Source organism: Phascolarctos cinereus, unplaced genomic scaffold (assembly GCF_003287225.1).
Source record: "Phascolarctos cinereus isolate Bilbo 61053 unplaced genomic scaffold, phaCin_HiC Scaffold_1;HRSCAF=81, whole genome shotgun sequence".
Lineage (NCBI taxonomy): Eukaryota > Metazoa > Chordata > Mammalia > Diprotodontia > Phascolarctidae > Phascolarctos > Phascolarctos cinereus.
This window is the reverse complement of record NW_027555514.1, coordinates 233,956,454-233,975,337: the sequence shown is the minus strand read 5'-3', so window position 1 is coordinate 233,975,337 and position 18,884 is coordinate 233,956,454.

Here is an 18,884-nt window from a genome sequence, read left to right as displayed (position 1 = left end):
AGGGGAGGCTGGATTTTTGTCATTTCATTGTTCATAATATCTGTCCAGAGGAGGGAGATACAAAGCTATGAAATTAAAAAAAAAAGCTGATGCCAATACAATACTTCAAAAGGTAATGGGTATTCTTTCAGTACAAAAATCAAAACTCTTCCAGGCCTCTACAGAAGGTTTAATGAATTTCTGGGGCTTCCAGTGGGGGCATAGCCTCTGGTGATACAAATACCGGGCATGAAACAATCTCTACTCGAAAGCAGCTTACATATTAATGGAGAAAATAAGTACATATATAAGCATGCACCGAATAAATGAAGTGAATAAATTCAAAGAAATAGAAAGCAGGTAAATACTGGGTGATTTGGGAAGAAGGGTATAACTAGCTGAAGCAGGAGCACCGTCAGCTTCTCTAGGTTTTGGTCATTGTCCAGCGCCACTCTAGAGTTACATTGTCCAGTCCTGATCTGTGTGACAACCTCATTTACAATAATCCTGTTTGTCTAAGAGAAAGGTGCAACTTATTTTGCAGTTTATTGCCAGGTTAGTTAGGTATTAGAACTCTATCACTTCTCCTCTTGGGCTGCTAAAAAAGCCAGTCACGTTTCTGTTGATGCATACTTAGCTGGTCCGTCAGCTGCCTATTCCCCAGCATTCCACAGCTATGCTATGTATGTTAGGCAACAATGCTTAAAGTTGCACTTTAAAATGTCAGTACTTTTCTGAGATGAACTTCTCCTTATTTCTTGCACAATCTCTAGAAACATTCTTTTGCTTCAAAACAAACCTCAAGTTTTCTTATAATACTCATTAACTCAGCTCCTCAAACACATCCCAAATGGACACTTTGATCACAGTCCAAGGACATCTTTACATCTGGCTTAATTTGTGATAACTGGACTAATCTTTACAGAATGGTAGAAAACAAAGTTTATGGGGGGGGGAGCAAAATGTTTTCCAATACATTTTCCAATAGTCATCGAAGATAAAAATTCCGAAGATAACCCAAATTCCATTATATCCTTTGAAATAATGAGATGTGAATAATTAGTTTTAAAGGAAAAATACCAGCAGTTATGGAATTAGAGTAAATTTGTAAAGTCTTCACACTTCTTATTTGGTAGGAGCTCTATTATAATCAAGATATTTTGTAAGAGTACTTAAACTGGAAGAACTAAGAGCATAGTCCACAAACAATATGGATCACATAAATTCTACAGCCTTTTTAGTTTACTCAGAAATTTTTAAATTTTTTGAAGAATATCTTCATTTGTCTGTGATCTTATCAATGTGAGTATTCCCTGCAGTGGTGCAGATCTCAACCCATCCATGGCCTTCGTACTCTGCAACTTTTGTCCACTGAGCTTTCCTTTAGATTTCCAGGTATTACATGAATTCCAGTTAAGTACGTGGGCTTTCCATTAGACATTGCTAATTCTCATCAAGAACTTCTTTTATGGTCATACATTTTTAGGATGTAATCTTTTACATCCTTTTTCCTATAAGTTTGTCATTAGTAATATATAATGTTGCCTACTCACACCCACTATCTGCCTCCCTTCAACTTCATTTCTTTAGAGACTGGCATTTAATGACTTGCAGCTATGTAGAATCCCTGAAAGAATATTGCTGCTGAAAAGATAAGCCTTTGTTTCAAGAAGAAATTTGAAGTCATTAAAAGAATGGTGAAGTTTCCTAAAGACAATCAATTCTGCTCCCCTCCTCTTGTTCAGCTTTGGGCCTACCTCATTATTCATTTGCAATGTCTGTCCAAATTATTTGTACTGATGAGCAGCTCTGTGGGTCGTCCACCTCACTGAATGTCATAGTCAGCACAATCAGCATTTTTTACTCACTTGCTTTTTCCTGTGTAGATAGATAAGCTGAAATATTTTTGAGTGATTATGGAGGATAAAGCTAAAATTAGCATGAAACTGTATTAACATACAATGACAAAGTATAAAAAGGGGTTGTATTGACTTGAGCTATTTTATTCACCCAAAACTAGAGAACCTTTCAAATCAGGTGAATTTGAATTTGCTTTATCTAAGGACTTATAGAAATAGAGGCGTACTAGAAGGATGTGTTCAGTTACTTACATCTCATTTGCTATTTAATAAATATTCCCATACCAAAGAAATCATAATACATGAAAAAATGCTCCAAATCACCACTAATTAGAGAAATGCAAGTTAAAGAATCTCTGAGGTTCCCACTCCATACCTATGAAATTGACAAAGATGACAAAATGGGAAAATGACAAATGCTGGAAAGACTAGGAGGGAAAAAGGCATATTAATGCATTGTTGGTAGGGCTATAAATTGGTCCAGTTATTTTGGAAAGCACTTTGGAACCATGTCCTACAGTCACTAAAGTGTCCATGCCATTTGACCCAAAAATACTACTACTGAACATATACCTGAATGGGATGTCCCAGTGAAGACTTCTCAATGTAATTAAGGTAATGAGTTCAGAAGGTAGTGTGAGAAATGAACCCTCAGAAGTGAAGGCTCCTCAAAGGGTCAAATAATTCTTGATTATTACTTTCAAAATGCTCCCCCACTTAGACCCTGTTTTTAAGCACTTAACATAGAGAATAAGCCCTGCCCCACCCCCAACCTGAGCTTCTGGCCTCTTTCCTTGTCTTTGAATTTCGGGCCTGGAATGACAGCCCACCCCCAGTTAAGGAAGTAAGGGATAGTGGTGGGTGGAAACTTGTTTTCGTGGTGGGCGGGAGATTTGCTTTCATAAGGCGGCCCCTGTTACTCCGTGTCTCTCTCTCTCTCTCTCTCTCTCTCTCTCTCTCTCTCTCTCTCTCTCTCTCCACGTGTATCAAAGGAGCAGACAGCCATCTTCCGAGATTGTAATAAAGGTAACCTTTACTTTCCACCTTGAGAAGTCTCTGAGTTTAATTTGGGTTGGGGTCGCTGTCCCACACATACCCCAAAATGATAAAGAGGATAAGGACCCATATAATGCAAAACATTTATGAGCTTTTTTCATCTTACCCCAAAACTAGAAATTAAGAGTTGGGGAGGTACCCACCTATTGAGGAATGGCTAATATAGTATATGAGTAAGTGGAATACTATTATGCCATAAAAAAAAACCGATGGAATAGATAGTTTCAAAGGAAACTAGGAAGACCTTTATATGATGCAGAGTGAAGTGAGCAGAACCAGAAGAACAATGTATACAGTGACAACATTACAGAGAAAAAAAGCTTTGTAACATTTGAGAACTTTGATCAATGCAATGACTTGACAAAGGACCACAGGAAGGAAGGTGAAGTATATTACAAACTACCTCTTGCCAGAGGCTTGATGATGGACTTTAAATTAAGAATGATGAATACATTTTGGATTTGACTATTGTGGAAATTTGTTTTGCTTAGTTATGCAGATTTGTTAGGATGGTTTTCTTTTTTTTTTTATTGTTCAGTGCTGATGAGGTGAGTGGGAGAGAGAAAATAAATGTTTGTTAGAAAAAATAATATTGAATTTATAAAAAATAGCAAAAAATTTTGAAAGCAAGTTAGTAAAAGTATAGATTTCATTTTATCATATACAGTAAATGCAATGGAAGAATTTGTTTCAATTATTTGTATTAGTGAATAGTCCTATGATAGATTCTTGATTAAGTCAATAGGACAGGTGGTTAAATATGAATTATCTAAATAGCCAGTATTTTTGCAGAACTAACTCAGCAATATTACACCCATGAGTTCATATTTTATGAGCCAGAAAGTGTGTGAAAAGAGAGATGACTTTTAAAAATATTTTATTTTCTATTTAATAGAATTTCAAGAATTAAGCAAAGGCAAGCAATGTAGTTGTTTTTTTAAAGACTGATACTGAAGAGATCAAAGAAGTAGAGAAAATGCATTTTAAAGGTTTTATTAGTCACCTATTACCTGCAAACACCTGTCCTCTACTTTTGTCAGTCTAGACTCTTCACTCTCTCCAATATATATAGTTTCCACCGCTATTACATGTATTGTTGAGGTCTAGGGGTTGTGGGAGCCTCAAAATTCAAAGGCAGAATGTCAGAAAAATCTGAAACAAAAAAATCTACTACAGGAATGTGTGGGAAAGCCTTTATTATACTTCTCTCAAGAAGCAGGCACACCATACCCTAGTGGCACATGTGCACCGGTACACACGTAGAGTCAACTTTTAAATGGTTAGTAAAATCCATACTCCTCCCATTTGAGCTGGGATTGGACCAGCTCATTTGGATCACACTCTTCCTGAACCACCCATCCCATGTTCCTCCCTGTCATGTTCATCCTTCCCGGATCATGCGTTCCACGTTCAAAAATGGCAGCTATCTCTGCCCCTGCGGTGGTCAGTTAATATTCAATAAGCTTATTAAGCAAGGGCAGTGGAGAAAAGCCTTTGCCCCATCCTTGACCCCAACAGGTTGCAATTGGCTTAGCCTCCAGGGCTCTTTCTTAAGGAACTAGTTGTTTTCTTTTCTTTTTCTTCTTTCTTTTTTTTTTTTTTGGCTAGGCAGTGGGGTTAAGCGACTTGCCCAGGGTCACACAGCTAGTAAGTGCCTGAGGCCGGATTTCAACTCAGGTCCTCCTGAAGCCAGGGCCAGCACTCTATCCACCGTGCCACCTAGCTGCCCCTGGAACTAGTTGTTTTGCAGAATGTTTGGGGCATTTTCTGGTTGGTTGAGGGACTGTTCACAAGATCTTGGAGGTCCCATGTTCTGCTGTGGAAGCCTAACCTCTAAACCTTTCCCACAAGAAGACACAGGTCCTGCCTCACACGAATTTAACTCAAGCCACCTTTCAGTCAGAGACAAAGTTTATTAAAACACTGGTTGGGGTGAGCAAGACTCCTAGTGAGTCTATGCTGTTGGCCAGATTTTAAGAATCTGAGCACTTTAATGGAGGCCAGATAGATTTATACTGAAGACAGTGGGAACAGAGAAGAGGTCTAGATGGAATTAAGGGTGGTAAGAGGCCTGGGAGATAGGGGGGTAACAGAAAATAAAGGGCTGGCCTAGGTTAGAAGTAACAGAGAATTAGAGGTTTGGGCCTGGGCCACAATGAAAGCCAGTTGAGAGTGTTACTGGGATGAGTCGATGCCTCAGAGACTTGGCCATGTGAGAAAGTTCAAGGAAAGTTGGGGGGAGAGGGGTTTTCCCAGGGCCCATATGCCGTCAGGATGTTCTTGGACAAATCATTTCCCCTTTCTGTGCCTCAGTTTTCTCAAATGTAGAAGAGGGGCTTGTACTGCATGACCTCTTATGGTCTCTTCCAGTTTTAATTCTATGGTCGTATGACCTGGAATAATAACCTCTTCTTTTTTTAATCTGTTGAAATCCTTCGAATCCTTTAAGTCTCTTCTTTAAAGTAAAAAAAATTTAATCAAAAATTTCCAAATTAAAATGTAGCCAATTCTTATATTTCCTTACTCCAAACAACCAGAAAGCTGAAATCACTAGTTTGGGGTTTGTTTGTATTTTGGAACTGAAAATCAAGGCACTTCGGTTCTAGTGCCAAGTCTGTTACTAATACTATGTAAACTTGGGAAATTAATACCTTTGCTGTCTTCATCTATAAAGTGAGGGAAGTGGATTAGATAATCTCTGAGGGACCTTGCAGGTAAAAATTTTATAAATCTATGACAAGTATCTCAAATTTTTAATAAAAAATGTGAATGAATTTCACTTTTCTGTGAAAGTCATAGGTTTATTACGTTTAAGTGGTAAGTGAGGTGTCACTATATTATTTTTCTTAAAAGCTTCCAATTTATGTCTTCTGTCCCATCTCACATCTAGAAAATTTAACAATGAGAACAAAGTGTGAGATGAGAACAAGGGTAGATTTTTGGATCATGCTTCTTCTCAAACCTAGCCTGAGAGATTAAAAGAGAGTTAGATATGTCCTTCCTCACTCCTCCAATCTATTTGGGATGTGACTTTTGATATCTGGGTCAGATGTCCATCTGAAGTTTACCTTGTATATGGTGTGAAATGTTGACCTAATGCCAAATTTCTATCATACTGCTTTACAGTTTTCTTAGTTTTGGGGGGATCTTTGGGTTTATGAACATTATGCTTCTATATTAATTTTCTTCTGTATGTTGTGTACTTAACCTGTTCCTTTGGTCAAGCTCTCTATTTTTTAACAAGTAACAGTTTCAGTGATTGTTGCTTTGTAATGTAGTTTGAGATCTGTTGCTTTTAGACTACCTTCCTTCCCATTTTTTTTCATTATTTCCCTTGGAATTCTTGACCTTTTGTTCCTCCAGATGAATTTTGTTATTTTTTTTTTCTAGAAGCATAAAGGCATCCTTTGGTAGTTTGGCTGGTATAATACCAAATAAGAAAATTAGCTTAAGTAATATTGTTGTTTTTATTATATTGGCATGGCTCTCCTCATTCTCTCTCTTTTCTGTCACAGTTTAATCCTACTTTCTTTTTCTCCTTTTGCCAGTTGTCCCTGTGCTGCCAGTTCTTTCCACTTCAACTAGTGGTGTCCCTATTACTTCCTCTCCATTGTCAGATCCTTGAACTTTCTCCTCAATTATGGGATCGATTCTTGTTTATACAAATTCCTTAGCATGTGACCAATTCTCTCACCTAACAGAAACAGTAATACCTAATTTGAAATGCCGTTGATTGATTCAAGGAGGTTTACAAGTAATTTTCACACTTAGTTCTGACTAATTAATCAAGAAATGTTCCTAACAAAGATAACTGCATTTAAGTGGGGGTGGGGGTAATCAATGGCTCCCCATCCTTACACAACTATGGATAGGTAAGAATTGATAGCCAAACAAAAGATACAAAAGGATCATCTAAGTAAAAATGGGAAATTTTATTAAATAAAATTTTAAAAGTTTTTGCATAAACAAATCAATATAGTTAAGATTAGTAAAGAAACAGATTGTTTTGACTTTTTTTCTTCTCTAAAAAAATACTGTTATATGGAATGGCTCTTAGGGAGGTGGAGGAGGAGGAGGAATACATGGGATATTATGGTGATGTAAGAAACAGAAAATATCCAAAAAAACTTTTTTTAAAAAGAAAAAAAGGGGAAACAAATAATTGGGGGGAGGGAATCCTTATGCCAAGTTTCTCTGATACCTTAGAAATATAAGGAACTGATTCAAATAAATGAGAACAAAAGCCATTCCCCAATAATTGAATGGTCAAAGGCTCAAAACAGGTAGTTTGAAAAGAAAGAAATCTAAGCTACCAAAAGCCCTGTGAAAAATGATCCAAATAACTAAAAATAAGAAAAATGCAAATTAAAATTACTTTGAGGCTCCATATCATGTCAGTCAGATTGGTAAAGAAAGCAGAAAGTAAAAAATGACAGTTGTTAGAGAGTCTGTGCGGGGACAGGTACACTAACGCACTGTTGAACGAACTCTCGCTATATTCATTCTGGAAAGCAATTTGGAACTACTCAAAAAAGTCATTAAACTGTATACTCTTTGATCCATTAGTAGCACTACTAGGTTCATATTCTAAAGAAATCAAAGAAAGAAGAAAAGGATCCACATATACAACAATATTTATACCAGATCTTTTTTATAGCAAAGAACTAAAAACTAAGGGGGTGGCCATCAGTTCATGGCTTAACAAGTGGCGGTATTGTATATAATGGAATATGATTGCGCTATAATAAATGATGAAATGGCAAATTCACAGAAACCTGAGAAGATTTGTATGAATTGATGGAGCATGAAGTAAGCAAAACTAGGAAAATGAATTATACAATAACAGGAGGGGTGTGCTGGGCTCTCTAGTGCTGACAGTTAAAAATTTTTCCCTATGAAAATCTAACACCTCTGAAATTGGTGCTAAAAATCAGGGCTTGATTTATTGTTATTTTAAGAGGACATCAGAATGGTGATAAAGCATCTGCCACCTGACAGAAGTGGTAGACTCCATGTACATAATAAGTCAAATATTTTTGGACTTGGCCAATGTGGAGATTTGTTTGCTTTTTTTTTTCTAGTGGGGCTAGTGATACAGAAAATTGAGCAGAATAGAAAAGCTTGCAATAGGGTCACCAAAGGAAAAAAAGAAAAGGTCACTAAATCATTTTTTAATGCATAGAAGAGGATAGAAGGAAGGCCAGAAGGAAACTCAGGCACAATAGCTTTGAAAGTGACATGTTGAGTTTATAATATCCTTGAAAGCAAAACCAAGTTGTACATAGAAATTTGTAATTTCATATATAATCTTCTTTTCCTATTTACTTTGTATATGAAAATGCTCGTTTTATTGATGTTTGTTAAGTTCAGAATTTTTTAATAACAAAAAAAAAAGTGGATCTAGGTATAGTGACTGAAGAAGACCTGAAGAATCACAGAAGGGGAAAAGGGAGGGGAGAAATATAAGAAAAAGAGAATCAGAGAAAAGTGGGAGGGAGAAGTAAATTGGAAATAGAAGGAGAGAATGAAAGAGTTGGGACAAGAATTGCCTCAGGAGTCTTGGTTGTCTAACCATTATATGTTGTCCAGTGTTTTGGTTCAAAGTTTTGCTAGCTCCTTCTTCTCCCATCATTAGGACTATAAATGAAAGAACTAACAAAATTATAAGTTGTAGACTTTCCTGAGCCCAAGAAGATAAGCTGACTTAAAAAAAAAAAAGACTGTGTTTATTTTTTCTCAATAATACTTAAAACAATTTTTAACATTCATTTTTATAATTTTTGAGTTCCAAGTCCCTCCAACCCCTCCCCATTCCTTGAGAAGGCAAGCACTTTGATATAGATTATACATGCACAGTTATGCAAAACACATTTCCACATTAACCATGTTGCAAAAGAGAACACAGATAAAAAACAACAAGAAAAATAAAGTTAAAAACGTATGCTTCAATCTGCATTCAGACTCCATCAGTTCTTTCTCCAGAGGTAGATATACTGTTTCATAGTTACTGATAGCTATATTGATAATGAAGATAGCAGTTCCTTCTAAAATATTACACTGAAAATTTTCAAATTTCAATGTAACCTAAAAATCCAACAATCTTTCCATACTAAACATTAATAGACTGCATTTTAGAGTGGTTTTTTTTACCTGTAAGAACAAATCTGATTTATTATACGGCTATGGAAGGATTTCACTGATTTAAAATCTAATTTCAAACATCTCTGAGAGAATAAGAATTGAGTTGAGTTCTCTCAATGGCTCCACCTAAGGGCAAAATGATGATAAATGTATTTGAGAAATCGGAAGGAGGTTTATCAATCAATCAATCAGCAGACATTTATTAAGCACCTACTCTGTCAGGCATTGTGATGTAATACTAACGTCTTAACTGGCGAAGAAAGGAATGTTGCATCGAAAACTTCATTACTTCAAAGGGTACTGAGAGAGTTAAGTGAAAAACAGAGGTTTTGGGGGTGGGTTGGTTCTGTTCTGAGGGCCTAAAAAGGAGAAAGAGAAGGGAAGGTAAAAAGAGAAATATGCTAGCAAAGAAAGGAGGAAGAAGAAGGGGAACTTGCTATTATAACTGGGTTGTGTGAGAAGAGTATACAAACATGTTGTAAGAAGCTCTTGTTTATAGAGTACTTAATATCTGGTCTTGCCCATAAAGCACTATGTAAATGCTGGCTACTGTGATTTTCAGCACTCCATTCTATTTTAGTCGTGACTACTATGTTTGTTGCTCAGTCATTTTTCAGTCATGTCCAACTCTTCATGACCCCATTTGGGGTTTTCTTGGCAAAAGAACTGGAGTGATTTGCCATTTCCTTCTCATTTTACAGATGAGGAAGCTGAGGCAAATGCCAAGGGTCACACAGCTAGTAAGTGTCCAAGGCCAGACTGGAACTCAGATCTTCCAGACCTGACGCTCTATCCACTGTGCCACCTAGCTGCCCCCAACAACAACCACAACAACCACAATAGCAGTTGTAAATCTAAACTGGTAAAGCTGTATATATATTTCCTAGTACTGGTAATGTAAAATTAATTACATTCTTATATTGTGAAACTTGGTAACACCAATGACTGCTCTTGTAATTTGGATTCTGTTAGTTTATAAACTCAGCTGTTAAAGAGCTGTCTAAAAATTGCAGAAATATATATACATATATAAACATGGAGGAAAGGATGAGGGAGTGGGAATCAGATGAAACTCATAAAAAGAGGAGAACTGAGTGTACACAGTTTGTTGCAGAAATATGTTAAACTCAGTATGGAAACAATTGAGGATGAGGGCACAGTTAGGAGGGAAGGTAATTCTGGGGAGGGAATAGCTATAAGCAAAACCAGTTACTGATTCTTAAATAAGGATTGGAAGTAAGGAAAAAAAGAAAAGAAAATTAGAATCTAAGGGGATGCTGTAGATCAGATCTAAACTATTAGAAAATGGCAGAACAAATTTTGGTATACTAATATAATGTAATATTATCGCCCCATCAAAAATAAAGAAGATGATTTTAGAGAATCTACATAGTAGAAAGTGAAGCAAACAGAACCGGGAGAACAATTTAGACAAGTATAACATTATAAAGAAAAAACTTAGCAACTCTGATCACAGCAAAGACCAATCATATCTCCCCCATGTTATCCACCTCCTGATAGAGGTGATCGACACGAGATACAGAGACATGCATTTTCTGGACATAAGCCATTGTGTAGATTTATTGTGCTTGGTTAAGTTTGTTACAAGGAATTTTTCTCCCCTTTGTTTTCTAGATTAACTGGGGAGAAGAGCTGTCAAGGGGAGAAGAGGGTTAGCAGTAGTGATGCCAAAATGAAGACAGCCTTGAAAACTTTTTTTTAATGCACAGAAGAGCACAGAAGGAAGTTCAGAAGAAGCACAAACAGGACAATTTTGAAAGTAAAGTGTAGAATTCATATATATATGGATATATGTATGTATGTATGTATGTATGTATGTATGTATGTATGTATACATATATATTTAAATGAGGCTTGCCTTAAAAAAAAAAACTTGGACCTAAGGAAACACAAGACTACCAATAATCTGGTTTAATATGATTTATTCACTTTACTTCTAGTGAATATATTCATTTATAAGTTATTTTAATGTTTAATTATTTCACTTAATCACTTATGTGTGTATAATCAGATATGTGTATATCTGTACTTATGCATATCTCCATAATACACAAAGGAAATCACCTTATTTCCTGATACTTTCATGGGAATTACTAAACAAACACAATTTACAACACCCAAAATGCAATTTTACCCCAAAATGGAGATGATGATTGAAGATCTGAAATCTTGAGTGTTAGGAACAAGACCGTTTATCTTGGCAGTAAGGTACAGTCTATGGGGAGCAATAACTGTGGCCTGGAAAGCACCTGGTCTAGTCTATGAGGCAACAGTTTTTCCCATCTTAGTCCCAGGAGAAGTGATACTGTGAGCCCCTTGGAAGGCCACAGTAGAGCTTCCTCTCATGTTTCTTTCTATGGGGCTTTCCTGATTCCCTTGCCCAAGTATATACTGCAAGGCCTGTTCAGTTCATTCAGGGAGTAGCAAACTGGGCTCAAAATGACCTGTTTTTACATCAGGCTTTTATGTCAGTTGACATAATCAATATGTGATCAATGACCAAGATTAATTGTGGCAATATGCTAATATATTGATGCCATCACTCCAAGGCAATGACGCCGATATTTAGGAAGCAACTTGCAACAAACGCTTCTGGTTACCAGGCATCTGATAAACATCCTTTATCATACATGTTGGATCATCTTATTATACACAACATATGGTTATAGTGACTTATACAAATTACATGAATACATTTTTTACTTACTAGGATGCTTGGGGTGTACTTACCTGCTATAGACTCAATACAAAGTCACTCACATCAACAGTGCTCCTATGACAGGTAGGAATCATAAGTACTATAGTCCTCATTTTACAGATAAATAAACTGAGTCTCAGTGGAATTAAGTGACTTACCCATGGTCACATTGCAAGGAAATCTCAGAAGGAGGATTCAAATCCAATCTCTTCTGATTCTAAGTCCAAAGCACATTCTACTACCCCATCCTGTCTCTCTATAAGAGATTTAACTGGGTCTCTCTATTACTCTTCATATCTCTCCCATTTCTGTATGTAGCTTGCATAATATTATTTTGCCTTTGCTTAGGTTGTGTAATCATTCTTAAGGCTTTTCACAAGCGTATGTGTTGTGACAGTCTCCACCTCCCCATGTCCCCAGCATCTAAGCTCCGTAAAGAATCATCTATTTCTTTTCAGTCTTCTTCACTGTACTTAAGATAGTATCTGTGGGCACAGTATGGTCTCAATACATGTCAAGCTGTGAATGAGGGGATATAATAATGGCAACCAACATCAATGAATTGAGTCACTTGGATTTGTTAAATTGGATTCCACCGAAGGTTCACAAAGTTCTGTGGAGCCCTGCCAATCAGGCTCAAGGTCAAATAAATGTAACACCTAACTCTGTTAGGTTTAGTCACAAATATACAAACTTAGTCCTTTCCTTATCCCCACCCCAGCATGTGGGAGACGTAATCCCCCTCCCCTCTGCAGGGAGGGGAAGGAGATTAGGGCCATAGTTTAGCTCAGTTCCCATACAGCACAGTCCCAGTTCCAAGTCCAAAGCCCTCCTCAGGTTTGAATCACAGGCACCCTGTCTGTGATCCTGGCACCATGCTTTGAACTGCCAGTCAGTGTGGATTGCTTCCAGCCCCTAAAACTGAGGAAAGCAACAACACAGAACAGAAACAAATACCCCCAGGCCCACTTCTCAGAGGCAGGGGAAGGAAAGTCCTTCCCCTCACATGGGTTCAGTTCATGGCGTCCTTTCTGTGGGTGAACTGGGATCTTCACTGATGGACACTGCAGATAGGAGATCAGCAGAAAGAGTGATGGGCTCAGTCTGATCAGTTTTAAAAATGCAGGTAGCCCACTTCTAGACCTGTATCCCAAAGAGATCATAAAAATGGGAAAAAGACCCACATGCACAAAAATATTTATAGCAGCTCTTTTTTGTAGTAGCCAAGAATTGGAAATAGAAGGGGTGCCCATCATTTGGGGAGTGGCTAACCAAGCTGTGGTATATGAATGTAATGGAATACTGAGCAGGCAGACTTCAGAAAAACCTGGAAGGACTTAAATGAAGTGATGCTGAGTGAAGTGAGCAGAACCAGGAGAAAATTGTACACAGTAACAGTAACATTGTGCAATGACTAACTTTGACAGACCTAGCTCTTCTCAGCGATGCAAGGACCTAAGACAACTCCAAAAGACTCATTATGGAAAATGCTTGTGTGGTTTGTCCTTCATTCTCTAGGGTCTTTTTTTAACCATGGCTATCAGATAGTCCAATAATTTGTAAGTTATCTCTCCTGGATCTATTTTCCAGGTCAGTTGTTTTTCCAATGAGATATTTCACATTGTCTTCTATTTTTTCATTCTTTTGGATTTGTTTTACAGTGTCTTGATTTCTCATAAAGTCACTAGCTTCCAACTGCTCCATTCTAATTTTTAAGGAAGTATTTTCTTCAGTGAGCTTTTGGACCTCCTTTTCCATTTGGCCAATTCTATTTTTGAAGGCATTCTTCTCCTCACCTGGTTTTTTGGACCTCTTTTGCCATTTCGGTTAGGCTATTTTTTAAGGTGTTATTTTCTTCAGTATTTTTTTGAGTCTCCTTTAGCAAACTGTTTACTAGTTTTTCATGATTTTCTTGCATCACTCTCATTTCTCTTCCCAGTTTTTCCTCTACTTCTCTTACTTGCTTCTCAAAATCCTTTTTGAGCTCTTCCATGGACTGGGACTGATTCATATTTTTCTTGGAGGCTTTGGATGTAGGAGCTTTGACTTTGTTGTCTTCTTCTGGTTGTATATTTTGATCTTCTTTGTCACCAAAGAAAGATTCTATGGTCTGACTCTTTTTTTGCAAAGTTTGCTCATGATTCCAGCCAATTACTTGAGTTATAAACTCTTTGTTAAGGTAGGGGTCTGCTTCCATTGTGGAGAATGTACTGTCTCAAGCTTTGGGGGTTTTGTGCGGCTGTTTTCAGAGATACTTCTAGGGACTTGTAAGTTTTCAGTTCTCCCCAAGGTAGTATGATCAAGAGTGAGGTGTTTACTCCTTTCCTGGCCTTTGCTCTGGTCTAAGAGTGACCACAAGCACTCTTTTCTGCCTTGGAGCTGGGAGAAGGATTCTCTCTAACACCGCCACTACAAGCTCCACCACACCAGTGCTCCTTCTTGCCCCAAGATTGCCATCCAGAACTGTGACCCAGATCCACACATAGGCAAAGCAAGAGAATCCTGCCTCACCACCCGCAAAAGATCCCTACAATCCCCCTCTGATCAGCCACTGTGGGCCAGAAGCTCAGGAAGCAGCCACAACCTGGGTGCTGCAGCTGGGGCTGGTGTCCTTCATTCTCAGAGAGGACCATGACATCAGGGAGATGATGACATGACTGGCAATTGACTTTGATTTCAGTGAGGGAAGGCTGTGCAAGGTCACCAGCCTCGCTTTCTCCTCCAGAGCCATATGGGTCCAGTGGCCAGATATCAATCAGGACTACTAGAGATGGCCCAGGATGCAGTGGGAGACCTTGGCCCTTTTAAGCTAAGATCTTTCCAGGTTCTCACTTTGAGTGAGGCAATGCCCATTGAGTGAATAGGCATCTTTAAGAAGTGAGTCAAGAAATGGCCCCTTTAACCAAAAAAAAAAAAATCAAACTGGGAGGGGAATACCCTCAGAGTTGCTGGCCAAAAGAGAAACAGTTACTATTTACATTCACTGGGAGCCAGGAGGGCCCAAAAAAATAACCAGTAAGTGGTGTTTGGGCTAGGCCATATTGTTGTCCAATCCATGAGATCCAGAGGGAATTGGGTTTAAGGCTTGGTCTTTGAAAAAGAAATCTAGCCAGTAAACCCCAAGTTAACTAAGTAGCTTTCAGGCCATCAAAGTTTACCTTCCTTTCATCCACATCCAGAAAAAGAACTACAGAGTCTGAATGTAGATTGAAGCATACTATTTGCCCTTTTCTTGGGTTATTGTTGTTTTGTTTTGTTTCTTCTTTCTCATGGTTCCTCCCATTGGTTCTAATTCTTCTTTACATCATGACCAATGTGAAAGTGTTCAATATGAATTTATATGTAGAGCCTATATCAGGTTGCACACCATCTTGGTAGGGGGAAGGGACTCAAAATCTTCTGGAAGTGAATGTTGAAAACTAAAAATAAATAAATTAAAAATTTTTTTAAATGCAGGTAGCCAATCAAAGAAGTCTAGCCCCCACTCAAGTGGTAGAGACCCTGGGGGCCCCAGACTAGACAATCAAGACATGCTTTAAACACCCCTGGAGGAGCCTCCATGTCAGGTGAACTGACCCTACCCAGACATGCTACATTACATGAGTATTACAGTAACACCAATCGCTTAGTGCTGGGGACTCTCGTGAAGAAAAGTAGAAGAGAGTCAACCTCTACAAGAGAAAAGGATTAGGCTTTGGCACTTACCTAGTTGTAAGAACTTGGACTAGTCAGTTCACCTTAAAGAAACAGCATGGCCCAGCAGAGGGTACTGGGTTTATCATCAGAGGACATGGGTTAAAACCTTTGCCCTGCCACTTGGGGTCTCTGTGACCTCTGAAGCCTCAGTTTCCTCCTCTGTAAAATTAGGGAAATGGACTAGGTGACCTGTAATGTATCTTTCAGCTCTGAATCTGTGATTCTTTGATAATGACAGACTAGGTGAAGTTTTTAAATGTGACAAAGGCTATTCTAGTCTCTTTGCTTCAGGAGAAGCCAAGCTCACTCTTAAGTGACCTGTGAGGGCCTGGAGGCCTTTTGTCATAACCTAGCAACTCCTTCCTAGCAGTCCTTCCATCCATCCATCATTGACTACCCATTTCTTTGCTTTTTCTCTCCTAATCACATGTGACCTCGAGGCCACCGGTTCCACACCCTTGCTTCCTCTCCCAAACACTTTTCACAGCTCATGACCTACTTCACTGAAAACATCAGCTCATTCTACCTGTGCTTCCTCAGTTCTACTCCTTTATACCTCAAAACTTTTTATAATCTTTTCAGAAACCCATTGTCTTCTCCCATCTGTCTCAATGGAAGAGGGGAGGGCAGGAAGATGAATTTCTATGGTGTCTACTATGTGCCGAGTGCTTTACAAACATTATCTCACAACAACCCTGTGAGGTGAGTACTGTTGTTATTTCTATTTTACAGTTCAGGAAACTGAGGGAAACAGGATCAAGCGACTTGCCCAGGGTCATAAGAATCTGAGGCCAAATCTGAACTCAGTCTTTCTGACTCCAGGCCCAGAGCTCTGTCCACAGTGCCACCAGCTGCCTCTATTTTAGAGGAAGTATTGGACTATGACTCTTATTGTCACAAGAGAGGGTTTAAAATATGGGGGAGGTGTTGTTCAGGGCAGAGAAGAGTGACAAGGGATGATGTCCAAAAAAAGAATATGGGAGAAAAGGGGTCTTTGAAACATTTGAAGAGCATATGCAGATGTGAACAGAAGAAGGTTCAGAGGTACAGCTTTAAAATTATCAGGCTGAATGAATTCTATGCTTCCTACTAATACAGAGAGCAGCAGTAGTTAGGGTCCAGTGGTCAGCCAGTTACTTGACAAGCTAAAGATGTGTAATGAAGGTTGGCCACAAGATGGTGCTCTGTCCACTCGCAAATGGGCAGCTTGGTGGCACAATAGAGTACTAGGCCTGGAGTCAGGAAGACTCCTCTTCCTGAGTTCAAATCTGGCCTCAGACACTGCTGTGTGAGCCTGGGCAAGCCACTTAACCCTGTTTGCCTCGGTTTCCTCATCTGTAAATTGAGCTAGAGAAGGAAATGGAAACTACTCCAGTATCTTTGCCAAGAAAACCCAAATGGGGTCATGAAGAGCTGCACAGAACTGAGAAATGACTAAATAACAACTACTTACAAACACAACTTTCCATTTCTAGGCTGTTACTCATGCCCGGAATGCTCTGCACCTTCCCCTCTGCCTTAGTTTCTGTGATTCTCTCAAGGACTCAGCTTAAAGCCCATCATCTGTGGAGGCTTCTCTTGGCCTCCCCCCTTTTAGATGACCAATGTCTGCTTCAGAAAAGAACAATTAAAAATCAAATTCATTCATTATGGTTTCATTTATATTTTCTTAGGAGAAACTAAATGATCCCCAAGCTCCCTTCCACCTCTAACAATCTCTAAATCTGTTATCTCCTGTTAAAGTAAAAGGAAATGCAAGGATACATTTTATAGTATGGTTTAACTAGCACGCAGCCTGGCTTTTCAAGTACAAAGGGCAAGACACGAAACTCAAAACACAGCTTCGTTGACTTTTACAACTGGGATCACTGAGTTCGAGCTGAAAAGAACCTCGGAGGACAAGTCCAACCACCTCATTTTACGCTGAGGAAATGGAAGCACAAGGTCACACAGGCAGCAGGCCCGAGGGCTAGGCCAGACCACCATTTTTACTCTAGGCCAGGCTCAGTCCTAATAAAGATGGACCTTCCTACACAGAAAGGGTCAAGAGTTTACGGAGTCTTTGATTATCACTTAACAGGTCTGAAACTTGGGACCTGGAGATGAGCAGGCCCAAATTTTACGTCCTGCCTGTATGATCCCAGGCAAGATTCTTAGGTCCCTAAGATCACTCAGCTTCTGCTTCCTCATCCTCACCTCCTGTAAAGTAGGGATGATAGCACTCACCTCCTGAGGCTATCGTGAGGATCAATGAGGTCATCTATGCAAAGCTCTAGGTTAGCTATTACTACCTATGAATTAAATCAAAATATGAAAACCCACAATCATTTGTACTATAGATTATCACCTAGTAAATATCACACATTAGAAACAATATCTGGGGGGCAGCTAGGTGGCGCAGTGGATAGGCCTCCAGACTCAGGAGGACCTGAGTCCAAATCCGGCCTCAGACACATAACACTCACTAGCCGGGCAAGTCACTTAACCCCATTGCCCAATTTAAAAAAAAAAAAAAACAGAAACACTATTTTGGCTTGAGGAGTAAAGTTGAAGGAACATTTTTACAGTAATAATTATAGCTAATTTTACCTAAACTGTTAACAGTGGTTGGTAGTGGTGTTTATTACATGCTTACTAGATTCTGAACACTGGGTACTGGGGATACAGATGCAAGTAAGCGAGAGGGTCCTTGCCCAACAGGAGTTTCCATTCTAATGGGGACAAGACAACAGAGACAGGGGAGCTGGAAAAAGGCAAGGAGTATGGGACAGGATGGCTTAGAGCTGGTGGTCAGGAAATGAGGTGGGGGCCTGCAAGGAAAAGATCACCTAGCAGAGCCCAGGATGTTTCCAGAGATGGAGTAATAAGAATATATCATATTTATATAGGGTTTTAAGGTTTATAAAGAACTTTTCATACATCATCTAATATGATCTTCACAACAACCCTGTGAGGTAGGGACTGTTGTCTCCCATTTTACAGATGAGGAAAATGAGGCTGAGAGGACCTGCCTGGGATTACCCAAGCAATAAGCTCTGTGGGAAGAATTCAAATTGATGTCTTCCTGACTCCAGGTTGAGTACTACATCAAGGACCAAGCTGCCTCTACCTTAAGGGTTTTTTTTTGTTTTTTTTGTTTTCAATCTAAAGAAACTTGACAGAAACTAAACACAAAATCCCAATAGAATAGCTCAGAGGAGTCTGCTCTGGTACATTTTTATTCTTGCTAGGATTTCCTTTGGGATTCTTTTTTTTTTTTTTGTGAGGCAATTGGGGTTAAGTGACTTGCCCAGAGTCAGTTAGTGAATGTTATATGTCTGAGGCCAGACTTGAACTCAGGTCCATGTTAAGTGACTTGCCCACAGTCACACAGTTAGTGTTATGTGTCTGAGGCTGGATTTGAACTCAGGTCCTCCTGAATCCAGGGCAAGTGC